A 16,493-nucleotide genomic window follows, 5' to 3' on the forward strand; every position below is an offset into this window, starting at 1 on the left:
GTGTTTCCTGGTCTTCCTGAAGTCCACGATCAGTTCCTTGGTCTTTGCCACGTTGAGCTGCAGATGATTCTGCTCACACCACGTGACAAAGGAGTCGACCACAGCCCGGTACTCTGTCTCATCATCCCTGCTGATGCATCCAACCACCGCAGAGTCATCAGGAAACTTCTGAAGATGGCAGGTCTCTGTGCAGTGGCTGAAGTCTGTGGTGTAGAGGGTGAAGAGGAAGGGGGAGAGGACAGTCCCCTGTGGTGCCCCTGTGTTGCTGATCACCTTGTCAGACACACACTGTGGGAGACGTACATATTGTGGTCTTCCTGTCAGGTAATCAACAATCCAGGACACCAGAGAAGCATCCACCTGCATCGCTGCTAACTTATCACCCAGGAGGGTCGGCCTGATGGTGTTGAAAGCACTGGAAAAGTCAAAAAACATGACCCTCACAGTGCTCGCCGGCTGGTCCAGATGGGTGTAGACACGATTGAGCAGGTAGATGATGGCGTCCTCTGTTCCGAGACGAGGCTGATAAGCGAACTGAAGGGGATCCAGATGTGGTCTTACTATGGGTCGCAGCTGGTCCAGGATGAGCCTTTCCAGGGTCTTCATGATGTGGGAGGTCAGTGCCACGGGCCTGTAATCCTGGGGGCCACTGGGACGAGGCGTCTTTGGTACAGGGACGAGGCATGATGTCTTCCACATCACCGGGACCCTCTGCAGACTCAGACTCAGCATAAACAGTTTATGAAAGACTCCACACAGCTGGGGGGCACAGGTCTTGAGGACAAGGGGACTCACTCCGTCTGGTCCAGCAGACTTGCCTGAGTGAAGTCTCCTCATTTGCATCTCAACCTGGTATTGAGTGAAGGTGATGGGTGGGGGAGGGGTGTCAGGAATCTCACAGGAGGCAACATGTGAAGAGAGAGGCTGGCACAGTGGTGTGGCTCTGGATTCCAGGCTGACTGCAGGTGAGGTTGTGGGGGTGGGAGCAGACACTGTGGTGTCGAATCTATTGAAAAACAGATTCAACTCGTCGGCTCTATTCTCACCTCCCTCAGCTCCCCTGCTGTTGTTTGGCCTGAATCCAGTGATGGTCTTCATGCCCCTCCACACCTCTCTCATGCTGTTCTGCTGGAGTTTCCACTCCAGCTTCCTCCTGTAATTGTCCTTAGCCTCTCTGATCTTGTCCTTTAGTAACACCTGGATCTTCCTCACCTCCTCTTTGTTGCCCCCTCTGAAAGCCCTCTTCTTGTTGTTGAGGAGGGCTTTGATGTCCTTAGTCACCCACGGCTTGTTATTTGGGTAACAATGAACAGTCTGAGCTGGAACAATGGAGTCGGTGCAGAAAGTTATGTAGCCTGTGATACACTCAGTAAGCCCATTGATGTCCTCGGCGTGAGGCTCACAGAGTGTTTCCCAGTCGGTCACCTCGAAACAGCCCTGTAGTTCCGCTATTGCCTCCTCTGACCACCTCCTAACAGTCCTGGTGGTCACAGGTTCCCTCCTCACAATTGGCACATAGCGGGGGGTGAGGTGATTCAGGTTATGATCTGACCTACCAAGTGGGGGGAGGGAGGAGGAGCTGTATGCATCCTTGACGTTAGCATACAGTAAGTCTAAAGTTTTCTCTCCCCTGGTGGGACAGTCCACATATTGTTTGAATGTTGGTAGTGTATTGTCCAGTGATACATGGTTGAAGTCACCCGAGATCACAATAAAGGCACTCGGGTGCTGAGTCTGTAGCCGAGCTATGGCAGAGTGGATAGTGTCACATGCAGCTGTGGGGTTAGCAGAGGGGGGAACATAGACAGCCACCAAGATGACGTGAGAGAATTCCCTGGGTAAATAATACGGCCTGAGTCCAACAGCACACAGTTCAGTGTCCGGGCAACAAATCCTTTCTTTGATTGTTATGTTGGCAGGGTTACACCACCGGTTGTTAACTAAAACAGCAAGCCCACCTCCTTTACGCTTACCGCTAGCGATGCTGTCCCTGTCCGCCCGAACAGTGTGGAAGCCTTCCACGGAAGCATTCTCATCGGGAATGTCCTGGTGCAGCCATGATTCGGTGAAACACATCAGGCTACACTCTCGGTATTCCCTCTGACTCCGTACCAGTGCTGAGAGCTCGTCGATTTTAATTGCCAACGATCGCACATTTCCCATCACGATAGACGGCAGACACGGTTTAAACCTCCTCCTCGCTTCGAGCCTCCGCTGTCTCACCGTCACCTTTTTTCTTCTCTTCTGTCCTTGACCTCTGCATCCCCGATGTGTTTTCCTCCAAATTTCAGCCGGCCGGCATCAGGGCGATCAGCTGATCTCTGGAGTAAACAGTCCGTGCGTGTAGATGTGCCGCGGTCCCGTTCCTTGATAAAAGTAACAGTTCCACGGCCACCAGAAGAACAAAAACTCTCTCAATCCACATGATTGAGTAAGAGATAGAAAACGGAGGAAAATACAAGTCAGAAAAAAAAAAGAATACGTAAGAAGAAAGAGCTAAACTAAGAGAAAAGCAGGAGCGACTGTAACAGGCTGCACGCTGGTTGGCGCATGCGCACTAAACACATGAGAACTAAGAATACTGGGCCAACATGGCCCAGGATCATGACAGTACCCCCCCCCCTCAAGGGCTGGCACCCGACAGCCCAAACCCAGGAACCAAAACACAAGCAAAACAGAAAACACCCCACCCAGGGCGGGAGGCGGGGGACCAGGACGGAGGGACCAAAACAGGAAACAAAAACGAACAACAGAAAACACAGGAGCACAAGACCACAGTCCAAATAAAGTTCAGGGGGCCGACCCAGAGCCCACCGGCACAAAAGTTCACGGGCCACATGGTCGGGGGGCCGACCAGGCGGGTGGCACAGGTGACAGAGCTGGTCCGGAGGCCGGCCGTGCGCAAGGCAACGGCGGCGACGAAGGAGCAGTTCAGGGGGCCGACCGCGCGGAAGGCAGCGGCGGCGGCGAAGGAGGCGGAGCAGTTCAGGGGGCCGGCCGCGCGGAAGGCAGCGGCGGCTCTCCAGTGTCAGGCGTACTGGCCGAGGCCCGGTGGGCACAGGACCAGACGAGGCAGGACCAGACGAGGCAGGACCAGACTGTGGCGATGCGGGGGCCGGACCAGGCGTCGCTGCAGAGGCCGAGGCTGGACCGGGCGAAGCACAGGCCGAAGCAGGACCAGGCGACGCAGAAGCAGATGGTGCCTGGACGGGCTCCCCGGGCCCTCCAGCATAGGCTTGAGGCTGAACGGGCCCCTCGGGCCCACCAGCGGGGACAGGAGGCTGAACGGGCCCCTCGGACCCTCCAGCGGAGACAGGAGGCTGAACGGGCCCCTCGGGCCCTCCAGCTGAGACGAGGAGGTGCTGGCCGGGCTGACCAGAGCCGCCAGCGGAGACAAGGAGGCGCTGGCCGGGCTGACCAGAGCCGCCAGCGGAGACGAGGAGGTGCTGGCCGGGCTGACCAGAGCCGCCAGCGGAGACGAAGAGAGGCTGGAGAGGTTCCCCTGAACCCCCAGCGGAGACGGATGCAGAGCCAGCGGGTGCGGGGACCTCTGGCACCGCGGGCGCTGACTGTAGCGGCACAGGGCACACAGCCGGCTTAGGATGCAACGGCTGGGGCTGTGTAGGGCAAACAGTCAGTTTAAAGTGTGTCAGCACCGCGTAATCCTCAGCTGGCGAAGAAGGCTCACAAAGGCTTCCAGCTGAGGTGGGCAGTGACTGAACGGGTTGCTGGGCTAAGCACTGAGCTGGTGACAGAGACAATAACTGAGCTGACAAACTAACAGGCAATGAGGCAAAGGACTGAGGCGGTAACGGAGCGGATGACTGAGCAGACTGTGGAGCTGATGGCTGCGCTAAAGACAGGGGTGCATGTCACAGTGATGGCGAAACAGCAGGTAGTGGAACCGATGACTGAACAGGAGATGGAGCTGCTAACTGTGCTAAAGCCTGGACTGGTGACAAAACAAGAAACTGCGTAAACAACTGAGCTACAGACTGTGTTATGGATAGTAAAGCCAGTTGAAGTGGTAGTTGCGTTTGTGGTTGAGCAGGTGTCTGACTCTGGGTTGCTCTCCTTCTGGGAACAGGAACAGGTGCTAGGCCTGGCCGAACACCAGCCATCCCCACCCGAGAAACAGATACGGGTGCAGGGACGAGCTGGGCTCTGGCTGCCTTTACCCTGGGGGCCGGTGTAGGTGCAGGAGCTAGCTGGACCTCTGTCGCTCCCACCCGAGGAACTGAGACGGGTGCAGGAGTCGGCAGGGTCACGGCTGACCTCACCCGGGGAACCGGAACAGGAGCAGGCAAAGGCAGGGTGTCCATCAACCCCACCCGAGGAACAGGTACGGGTGCCGGGATGAACGGAGCCTCTGCCAGGCTGGGGACAGAAGCAGGAACCAGCTGGACCTCAGCCACCCTCACCCGAGGAGCTGATACGGGTGCAAGGGAGAGCTGGGCCCGCGCTGCCCTGGTTACAGGAACTGGAGGCGGAGAGCGGAGTTCGGGAGCAGTAACAGACAGTGAAATGTTGATCATGTTGATTATGTTTATTCCAGTGTGCGGAGCAAGGTTATTATTATTAAAGACAACAAATGAAATAACGAAAACTAGAAGTGGAAAAACATTTGCGTTAACGGAAATAAAATCAAAAAAAGAGAGGAAAACTAACTAAAACTGTAATGAAGGTTCACAAAACTAACTAAAATCAACTGGATTTATAGCAAAATGTGTTTAGTATCATTGATGTGTGCGTGCCCTGCAATAGTCAAGTCAAGGCAGTACGTAAGTCGAGTCGTCTGTGTCGCTGCTCCATCCACGCGCAGAATCATGTCAGGAAAAGTCGGGAGAAAGCGCCAGAGTCCAATTTAGGATTACTTTGAATATGACTGTTTTTTAGATATAGCAAGAATCTGGTAGTGGAAAGAGACACAATGTCCTCTTGAGACCCAGGGAGGAAGGAAGAAGAAAAAAGGAAAAGTAGTTTCAGTTTTTCCTTTTCTTTTTTCTTTTTAAGATAAATCAAGTGTTGGGACGGTAAAAAAAACACATTACAAAAACAAAATTGTTTTAAACTAATTTTATTTAAATTTTACAACAGGTGCACTACAGTGCACAAGGGGAGTTCATTGATCACGACTGTGAAACTAACAACATTCAAGAGCTATTTAAGAAAATTAAATGCTCCACTGAAATTTTTGTAAGCAGGAGATTAAAACGTATTTATATAATAATATCAAAAAATGTAGATCAGTGATTGCACTGGGCTTTCTATTTCACAAAAGCCAATTCATTTATGATATCTGAGGAAGCATTGTGATTTTTTATTGGGAGACACAAAGGAACATTTGGCACTTCCCACATCTCACATATGTTTTACTGTTGCACCTAATTATTCTACAACTGAAATGCCTTGGACTGTAAATCATCTCAGGCAAGTGGAGTGAACCATATTTTGCTACACTCTCATCTGATTGGGGTCTCCTTTTCTTGGTTTTCGGAGAGAACTTTTCATTACTGGTATTATTCAGGTCTTGTTCACATGTTTGTCCCAGGTTTCTCAGCCAAGAGGAGCTTGAACTCCAGATACGGGGAGTTCTTTTCGCACATTGAGATCACTGATAACTTTTAACAACGACGTGATCTTGTAGAAACAATTAGGCGTCATGGATTCATTTATAAATGCGACTCTTATTTTTACTTTACTGGAAAACATTTCTGCACTTTACCCATATTTTATTTTTTAACTTAAAATCAAAAATTCCAGATTCTCCTACATATCGGTTTCGGACCAGCTAGGACGACAGATTTCAGGTGGCCCTGTGTCTTTCTCTATTACATCTGCCACTGCATCTTGATAATCTTTGTGTGGCTCCTCCTGGGTTCTCACCCTCTCCTATCTGGCTCACATGACTCTCATCTTCTGAAAAATCTATGTTTGAATTTCGCTCAATTATTCTGTTAAGAATTCTCTCTGCCTTCGTTAAAGAGTTGTCTACTAGGAAAAAGTGAAATAAATATAAGTACAAAGTCCCGACATGCACTAGAGTACACATTAATAAATTAGTCATGTTCTCTGTGAAACTCAATAAGCCTAATTCTTAAAGACCCCTCAAATTATTTACTAGATGTTTATTTTTGAAAATTAATCAAAATCTGATTTTAAAAAAACATTTTAATTGTAAATATCATGCTTACCTTTCTTTCTTCCATAAAATGTGCTGGTGGGTACGCCAGCCATTTTGAAAAGGTGGGAAAAAACAATTGGCAAGGCCATACCCCCACGCATGTGATATAAGGTTAAAGGTACTGTTGTCCTCTCTAAGAAACATCAGGACTTAGAGGAGTGGCAAGTAGAGTATGAGAGCTATAAGCAAAAACGAAATGTGTACTACAGTGCGCAAAAATGAATTACTGGGTCATCAGGGGGTTATGAGGGACATTTGTAAAACTAAAAATCCCACAAACCTTGAAGTGCACTTGAAAAGCTCACACAAGAAGGCTAACCTAGCTTATCTTGAAGAGCTCATCCTTGAAGAGCTCCCCCACCCAACCCGCATCCCCAGAAAGCAGCTAACCCCAGATAAGGCAGCGTGATGCATCCCGAGACAAAAGGACTGGGACATCTAAATAAATGTGTGAAACAATCGCCTTTAAAAGGTTATCAATTAACTTGAACCAAAATTAGGAACACCTGGTGCAGCAAGAGTTAATAATCTTAATACCCAAGGATAAGCATAAGAGCATGATTGATATAATGGAGCTGGGATTTGGTGACACTTAATTTTTGCAAAACAAAACTGAAACTATAACTGGCACTAATCTAAACTAAGCTGAAAACTAAGGATTTTCAGAAAATAAAAACTAGACTAAACTAGCAAAGAATTGGTAAAAACTAATTACAACTGGTAAAAATTGAAAATCTGGAGTGGAAACTAAATAAAAATAAAAACTAATGAAAATGGCAAAACGATTAAAACCCTGGTGCAGAGATTCGCAAAATCTGACCAGGAAACGTTATAAAATGGATTGTCGGAACAGTCAGCGTTAAAGTCACCTTTGACAGTCCAGACTAAGATGGCGTTGAACATCTACAGGGCGGAAAAGGGTTGGTGTGACCAAGGTGTGGTTTGGCTTGTTGTATGTATATTTTGAGATCATGTGGCTCTGGATGGACCAGTTACCAGGCCATGGAAGGAGGACAGACTCATTGACTGAGGAGAAGGAATTTTCTGGGATTGGAGATCCTCTGGGTGAGTGGTTGACTGAAAGCATTCATAAAATAAAAGCTATCTGTTGATATTGATTGGTAATAGATTGATAATTGGCCACATTTACAGCTGTATTGACTTGTTGTGGACGTAGTCGACTTCAGGTTTAAGCACTCTAATCAACAGGTTGAAAATAGACATATTAAAGGAAGAGTATGCAGCGCCACCCTGTCAGACGCCAGTGACGGTGGGGCTCAGTGATGAATTAGGTGAGTTGCATTCATGGCTGACTCATAGCAGAGTTTCCCCTGCTGTGGTCAGTGAAGGAAAAACCAGGGGAAAGTCAAATTTAAGAGAGCCATCTATGAACGTTTATCTGTCAAGTTAAACGGGACGAAAGGGGGTGTTTTATTGTTATTTTAACATGAGGATTATTATTGCATGAGAATCATGCAACAAGCATTGCATTGATCATCATTTATTGAAGTTTTTGATATTATACTAACATTTGTGTTCCAGTGATTGTTATAACCTCAGATTAATCTTCTATTTACAAGTGTTAGGATAATCGTATAATCTTTCTTTGCAGGTGTAACCATGCTCATTTTTATACATATTGCAACTTGTTGCTCATTGTAGAGTTGTGCTCAAGTTAATGAGGGTTAAAAGCTACAGTCAGCGCGAATGTCTGACTGATCTATTGAGGGAAAAGGCTTCGAGCATAGAGGGCCGCACGCACTTACATAACATTGATATCATGTTATTCTTTGTGATTTTTATTCAATTATGTCTTTAAGCTAAGTTTTAAATAGTGGCAGTTGATTAAACGACATTTATTAAAATATTAAATACCTGAGTCAGAACATCACACGCAGATCAACTTATCAATCTGGGAAACCTTGTAGCTGCCTAACCTTTTCTTTTAATGTTCTAGCTCCGTTGATTTGACACATGGGAATGTGTCAAATAAGGGGGGGAAGTTGAGCTTTAACATCAAACAAGGATTATTTGAACATTTTTATAACTTCATTTGTGTCTTTAATAACTTAGGAATGGTAAAGCTTAAGCTAATAGTGGCCCGAGAAGTTTCCAGACTTTTGTAGAGAATCAGTGAGAAGCATAGATCATTATTTCCATGTTTAAGCATTAATCATTGAAATGAACTGAATTAATTAGACAAAATTAATAAGTTTCAGATACATCTTGCAATTGTGCTTATGATGAGTTGGCACTTGGTCTTTTGAAGGTCATAAGCTTCGTTCGGCGTGATGGTCCGGACTGATATTGTTATGATCCGGAGTATGCGACTCCGTGTTTGTTTAGTTTATTAGTATTCTGTGGTTTTGGTTACCTTGGGTGTTTATACTCTTCTGTTTCATGGTTCATGTTCCTATGTTCTGTGTCCCCCAGTCTGTGTTAAGTTGGTGTGTTATGTCATTGCGTGTATGTGTTTCCTGTTTTATTGTGAAGGTCTGCGTCTTATGTGAGTGTTTCAGTTTGTCTCCCTACTCTCGTCACGTGATCACTCCCAGCTGTGTTCCCACCTGTATGTAATCTCCCTGTGTTCTCTGAGTGTATTTAAGTTGTGTCTTCTGTCATAGTAATTGCTGGTTCGTCTGTGTTGTTTCCCCTCGGTCTCCCTGCGTCTTCCCGTATGTATTTCTCCGAACCTCCCTGCATCCTCGTTTCTGGTTTGTCTTATTAGTTTACCCAGTTTAGGTTTCCAGTTTCATGTTTTGTCGCCACCGTTGTTTGTACTTACCCACCTCTGTGAATAAACACTCACCTGCACCAGAGCTGCCGCCTTTTTGGTCCCTTTCTACAATTCCACACGGCTTGCCCCGGCAATCCGTGACAGTACGAACCAGCCACCATGGACCCAGCGGCAGTAAATCCGTCCGAGGAGCTCCGGGATGACGTTACATATAACGTGGAGACTCTCCTCGGGCTGTGGCTTGAGGACCCTCCAGAGGAGCTTCGCCGCGCCGTGGAAAGTCGGCTACAACGGCTCTTTTCCGGCCTTCCATGGCTTCTAACTTCACTTCCTCCGACCGTGCAGGCTTTTCTCCGGCACACACCCCACCTTCTCTCAGCCGCTCCTGCCTCGCTGCCCGACTCGCCGGATGTGATCTTGCCCGGCCCGTCGGAGCTGTCTGCGGGGAGGAAACGCAGATCGCGCCGCTGGCGCGCCACCCCACAGCCGGATGTTCGGACTTCTAATTCCCCGGCTGTGGTGAGTGAGGACTCTGTGTCTTTTCCAGACTTTTTGACTGTTCATTCAGGGGCTGTGTTTTGTGTGGCGGATGTCAACGCGAGCTGCTTATCGCCTGTGCAGCTACCAGCAGCTCAGTTAGCTCCCCCGCAGCCATTCTCAGCTCAGTTAGCTCCCCCGCAGCCATTCTCAGCTCAGTTAGCTCCCCCGCAGCCAGTGCTCCTCTCAGCTCAGTCTCCGGTGCCACCTTCAGTTCGGTCTCCGGTGCCACCCTCAGTTCGGTCTCCGGTGCCACCCTCAGTTCGGTCTCCGGTGCCACCCTCAGTTCGGTCTCCGGTGCCACCCTCAGTTCAGTCTCCAGTGCCTCCTTCAGTTCAGTCTCCAGTGCCGCCTGTAGCGCAGGCCCCAGTAGCTCCAGTGCCGCCTGTAGCGCAGGCCCCAGTAGCTCCAGTGCCGCCTGTAGCGCAGGCCCCAGTAGCTCCAGTGCCGCCTGTAGCGCAGGCCCCAGTAGCTCCAGTGCCCCCGCTACCCGTAGCTCTGGCTCCAGCATTACCGGTTCCACTCATTCACTCCATGCAGGGAGAAAATTTAAGGTCCAGTCAGGGAGTTTCTCGCGCTTTAGCTGCTTCAGGCACCGTTCTGCACTCCAGGGCTTCCCCAGAGGCTAGGTCTCGGTTCCCAGCTGATTCTGGACCCCTGAAGATTGAGCAGCCCTCAGAGACCAACTCCGTGTCTGTGCTGTCTGAGCAGGGCCAGTGCTCAGTACAGCACCCATTGCCTTCGTGTCTGCCAGAGGACTCCATGCCTGCTGGCTTTGTGATGGCTTCTGCTGGAGGGTCCAAGGGGCCCGTCCAGCCTTCATCTCGTGTCTCCACTGGAGGGTCCGACGGACCGCTCCGGCCTTTGTTTCCTGTTTCAGCTGGAGGGCCCGAGGAGCCCGTCCAGCCTCCTGCCTCGTCAGCTGGAGGGCCTGAGGAGCCCGTCCAGCCTCCTGCCTCGTCAGCTGGAGGGCCCGAGGAGCCCTTCCAGCCTCCTGCCTCGTCAGCTGGAGGGCCCGAGGAGCCCGTCCAGCCAGCAGCCTCATCATCCTCGCCTGCTGCGGCCTCATCACCAGCTGCGGCCTCATCATCCTCGCCTGCTGCGGCCTCATCCTCGCCTGCTGCGGCCTCATCACCAGCTGCGGCCTCATCACCAGCGCCTGCTGCAGCATCACCAGCGCCTGCTGCAGCTTCATCTTCAGTCTCGTCTGGTCCGGCTTCATCCGAGTCTTCATCCGAGTCTGGAATCTTCGTCCTCGTCTGGTCCGGCCTCATCCGAGTCTTCGTCCACATCTGGTCCGGCCTCATCCGAGTCTTCGTCCTCGTCTGGCCTCCGCCTGTGCTTCGCCTGGTCCGGCTCCGGCCTGTGCTTCACCTGGTCCGGCTCCGGCCTGTGCTTCGCCTGGTCCGGCCCCGGCCTCTGCAGCCCCGCCTGGTCCGGCCCCGTCATCGCCTGCCTCCCCGCCTGGTCCTGTGCCCACTGGGCCTGGGCCAGAACGCTTGACACTGGAGCGCCGCTGCTGCCTTCCGCGCGATCGGCCCCCTGAACTGCTCCGTCGTCTCCTTTGTCGTCGCTGCCGCTGCCTTCCGCGCGAGAGGAGGAAAAGTGTTCCGGTCCCCGAAGGGACGCGGAGGTGCACGGTCCTTCCCTTGGGCCCTCCCGCTACTCCACTGCCTGTTACGGCCACCAGGCACAAGACGCCGTCCCCGGTACCGTACAGGGATCCAATCCTGGTCCTCATCCAGGTAGACCATTTTGTGTTGTCGTGTTGTGGTGTTTGTATTGTCTTGTCTGTGATGAAGCCTTTGTTATCTAATAATAAAGTTTTGTGTGGATGATGCAGCCTTTGGTATTATAGTTTAATAAATTTTGTTTGTTTGTGGTTGAAGAAAAGAACCTGTCCCTCCCGAAGGAGGAACAGGGCGTGCACGGGCCATCAACCCCGATGGTCCTCAGCCTCACATCCCTCTACCTCCATAATTGTTTTTAAATTTCAAAGGTAAGTATTTTCTTTTTTACAGGTTCGTCAAGGTAAGTATTTGTTTTTTTGCAGGTTTTGATTCACCGTGTCCGTTACTTGGTTTGGTGTTAATAAAGAATTTTCAATCCCAATTTGTTTTCTGTGTGGTCTTTTAATTTAGTTTTAACGTGTCTCTGATTTGAGCTTTTAAGGAAAACCAATAAAACATGAATTAAAACATGAAATAAAATCCCCCAAAATAACAAACTAAAACAACAAACTAACGTAAAATAGAAAAAATTAAATGAGTATGCCCTTGTCGCGACGTTTCGAAGGTGTTGCTTCTTCCTCAGGCGAGGGCATACTGAAGAGCTCTGTGTTTGAGGCTCCTATTTATACTCTCCCTCTGATCCCGCCTCCTTGGCTTTCTGTGGCTTTCTTATAATATCTTTTTTAGCTTATTGCTTTTTTCCAATTCTGCCAGACTTTTTGGCTCTCATTTTTCCCTTTTTCTTCCTTTCTTCTTTTCCAGTCTTTTCCTCTTTCCCCTTTGACTTTTCCCTTTTCATCATCCTTTTCTTTCCCTCTCCTGTCCTCTGCCCATTACCCTTCCTTTTGGTCTACATCTGTCCTCTTTCTCTTCCGAATTTTCATGTTGGAGTTGTTCACCACCAAGTTCGTTAGGCCGCTCACGCTCCTTTCACCAATGGAGTTCAAGTCCATGCTATGTGCTCCCCCAGGGGACGTCCCTGCATCATTAGCTGAGGCCCTGACCGCAGAAGAGAAGGTTTTACTGGTCGTTTGAGACCCCTTGCTGCAGGTTTGTATCTCTGGGCTGTTCTGTAATACCGAGACATTAGAGTATACACTTTTAGACAGATGAAGTGAATTGAACTTGGTCGTAATCACATTTTTCTGTGGATCGGATCTAATTTGTATCTCACTTCTATTTGCTCTATTTGTAGGTTTTTTCAAATTTGTAGTGGATTGGAACAAATCCTCATCAGTCTGAGGGGCCACAGGTCTAACTTCAAGTCCCCCAGGTCTCTCCCCCTCCCCCCCCTAAAATCAATTCTGGATGTGAAGTTGAGAGGGGACAAAGAGGCTCGTGAGAAGGAGGCATTGGCACAGGGGGCCTTTCATCTGTTGGTTTTGGATCAAGAGTAAACTCAGTAGACCGCTGGTTGCTATCAGGGAGAACAGGGGAGATAACCCGGTTTGGCAAAATACTCCCGGTGGTATTAAATTGTGGTAGCGGTACATGGTCATCTAGTAAGGGAGTCGATTGTGAATCCCGGGTAGTGGGGTTCCTCATGATCCGAACCTCAGGATACAAGGAGGTTTGATTTAGTTTATTGACTTGACTCAGAGGTGGAAATTCCTCCTCATTTTCTAGGTCTAGTTCCTCCGGTGTTTCCTCTTCCACAGAATCTACAAGTGGTGAGGAAACAGAGATGTCTGAGCCCTCCCATTGTTCGATCAATAGGGACCTAGTAGCTCCCAGAGTATCTGTAGCTAATCTAGCTTTATAGCGTTTTATCATCCAGTTTGCTGCCACCTGAAAAGCTGTGTCATCCCATATTGTATATTGATATTCTAACACGATTTTAGCATAATGTTGTTGCAGTATGGAGAGGCTATTCTGTAGCCATGTCTGCGTGTTCAGATTTACTGCCTCCCTGAGTTCCTCCGTGGGGGAGGAAGGTCTAATGAATGCCGTAAGTTTTGTAATCTGTCTAGCCATTCCCTTAGGGGGAGTTTGAGTCAGAATAGCTTTATCAATGATGTTTTTGTGGTGTATGGCCTGCATTAGCTTGAAATAACTTTTTGCAGTCTGTCTAGCCTTCTACCTGGACAAGTTCACGGACACAACACCGAGAGAGACGGAAAAAGAACCGCTGAGGACCCAGGGTGGAATGGAGCCAAGGCCCAAACACAGGTGAGCCTCATTTACTGACTATGGACTTTTCCTACAGGTTCCAGCGGGCCCAATCCAACTTTCCAGCGAAGTTTAGGGGAGGCCCATCTGCTAGAAAACACCACAATAACTTTCAGAGGGAGAGGGGGGACATACAGGCTCACAACGTAACTGTAACTCTGTATATCAACCTTTAAGTGCAAATACTGGTGTGTGTGTGTGTGTGCGTGCACTTACCTGCTGTGTGTGTGTTAGTGATGGGTTTTCCGGCTATCCTGGAGCACTTCTGTTGTCTTTTGTACGTGTTTTGAGTTTTTATGTGCTTCTGAGTTTTTATGTGCTTCTGAGTTTTTACCTGCTTCTGAGTTTTTACGTGTTTTCACGTGTTTTGGAGTTTGTACATGCTTCAGCGTTCGTACGTGATTTGAAGTTTGTATGTGCTTTGTCTCTAGGGGCCACTGTAAATATACTCTTATTTATTCAACTTCTGTTGTCTTTTGTACGTGTTTTGAGTTTTTATGTGCTTCTGAGTTTTTACCTGCTTCTGAGTTTTTACGTGTTTTCACGTGTTTTGGAGTTTTTACGTGTTTTGGAGTTTGTACATGCTTCAGTGTTCGTACGTGATTTGAAGTTTGTATGTGCTTTGTCTCTAGGGGCCACTGTAAATATACTTTTATTTATTCACTCTACATAAAATGTAATAAATAAATCATATAAAAAAAAATCAACTATTCACAATTAAACTTTTAACTATTTAAATTTTCAGCTTTTTCCTTTTACAAATTTAAAGTGAAAACAACACAAAACACTGCAAACCACAACACAGTGCACTTACCTGCTGTTTGTGTGTGTGTGTGTGTATGCACTTACCTGCTGTGTGTGTGTTACCTGATTTTATTGTGTGTACTTACCCAATTTTTTTCTTTTTACTTACCAGATTCCACCAGCCATGGAGGATGTTGCTAGGGAGAACATGGATGGTTTGGCCACAGCATTTTTGAGTTCCTCCAGTGTTTCAGATTTCCTTACTGACCCAGAGATCCTCATTCCTCTGCAGGCCAGTACTATTGACAATGCTCGTGAGCAACTAGATGCTGAGTTTGATTTCGATGGCATCGTTATCGAACTGAAATTCCTGGAAAGGTTGAAGCTGTTGTTTTCAAAGTTCAACCTTTCTCTGTACCGGATCCAACAACTGCGCAATTCTTGGCATTTAATCAAGAAACATTTGGATCTCACCAAGTTTTCCATTCAAGGCCTGGAAGTGCTACACAAGGTTCGAGGCATCGACCTTATTGAGCTGGACGAAGGTTATAAATTGCATGTTGTTGCAATTCCCAGATCCCTTGTTAAGGTGGACAAAGCCTGTCAGTCCCCGGGATATTTTCTCACAGAAACCATTGAACTCATCAATGGTATGATGGTCAACTTTGTGGAGAGTCTTAGAACCCTCCCAGTGGGAGATCTTGATCGACCCTCTGTACAGAAGACAGTCCTGCAGAACAAAGGGTACATGAATGTCCTACCTCAGGATCAAGAGTTCGTGCTTTGTACTATTGATCAGTCCAAGGATTTGTTGCTTGAACATCCGACATTGGATCTCCATTTTTTTGTTTACAAGTTTGGCCAAAAGTCACATGAACCACTCATTTTATCCAAAATCACAGATTTCCAGAATATCGTTCGGTGTTCTCTGCATGTGGCGTGCAATTTGATTCCAGATGACACCAACACCCAATTTTTTTGGTCTAGAGCTGGTTTACAGTTGTTGGTTGGGCCAAGAGCAACACTTTTCACCGCCATGTCCATGCACGAGTGTGCAAACTTTCAGACAGTGCTGGATCAACATGAGCTGGATGTTGCTCCAGCTTTGGCTAAAATTGCCAGTCTGCCGTTTGTCACCTTTTGGCAGTTTTACGTGGCCAGTCCACACACCCACTATCAATCAACCTTCCGACACCCAGTAAGTGGGTTGATAGTGAATTGTGGGCTGAGCCACCCCAACTACCAGAAAGCTATTCACACACGTGCGGAGGATTACTACGTCCACATGCAGGACCTTGCCATCAAGTCCAAATGCAACTACCCCTTGCGCATTGAGATGGTCCAGGGGCTGGATGAAGAGCATTTAGGAGTACTGAAGGAACCCATTCCTGCTCACTCTTTCTTCCGGATTCCTAATATCCAAAGGTTATTGGAGAACGTCCCAATGCTCGTACCTTTCCAATGGAAGGAGGAAGAGTTAAGCCTCCAGTCTGTCCTTTCGCAGTGTCTAACCCACATGGTTGAGGAGCTCTGGCAGCTGGGCCAACAGCACGAGGGCAAAGGTGGGTTTCTGCCCACGTGGAGAGCCTTTCAGCTAGAAATAGCACTAGAAGAGGCATTCCATGGACACCCCTTGTCTAACGTTGACATTGTGTATTCCTCTGCCCTGGGCACAAGTTCTCGGCATGAATTCAGTGCCACACATGTCCGGGGCTTCATGGCGCTTGGCCCTGCAACTGGGCCAGCAATTGAGGACACACCTCCCCCTTTGTTACACTGGACCAAGGATCCCCTACAGGTTCTTCGAGTTCGCAGGGTGTTTTCCCTCACATGTAACATGGGGTGTGAGCCTGCCATAGTTGGTCCCTCACTTCTCCTCCTTCTGCTGCAAGACATTTTTCGGCGAAATGAAGAGATCCCCGTCGCTGCGCTCCAGGGAGCCAAGTGCCCTGAGAATTTGAAGGGACACGTCAACCTTTCCGCATTGGTTGAGAACCTCGCCATAAGGGACTCTTTTCCAACACCTTTCACCTTCTCCAGGGCCAGGGTGCTCATTGAAGATTGTGGCAAAGATGTTCAAGAATGCCTGAAGGCTGGCTTCGTTGAAATGAAGATCAGGTGGTTTCCCGACTTGAAATTTCGTGATCTCCGGGGAACCCGTAAGGCAACTTGGAACTTCGTTGACTTTGTTGAAGTCCACAACGATGACCAACAGCCTTCGGTGGAGGCACAGTCATCAGCCATGGTTGGAGATATTTCAATGGAGATGGAGCGACGTTCGCTTTGCTATGCCCGGAATCTTGACAGATACAAGGAACATGGCATGCCATGGTTGGTCGATGTACTGAAAAGGCTTCCAAAACAGATCGATCCTGAAACTCAGAAGAAAATT

Source organism: Mchenga conophoros, linkage group LG6 (genome assembly GCF_057382185.1).
Source record: "Mchenga conophoros isolate Kocher_MC1m ecotype Shallow Benthic linkage group LG6, M_conophoros_male_GT1.1, whole genome shotgun sequence".
NCBI classification, from domain to species: domain Eukaryota; kingdom Metazoa; phylum Chordata; class Actinopteri; order Cichliformes; family Cichlidae; genus Mchenga; species Mchenga conophoros.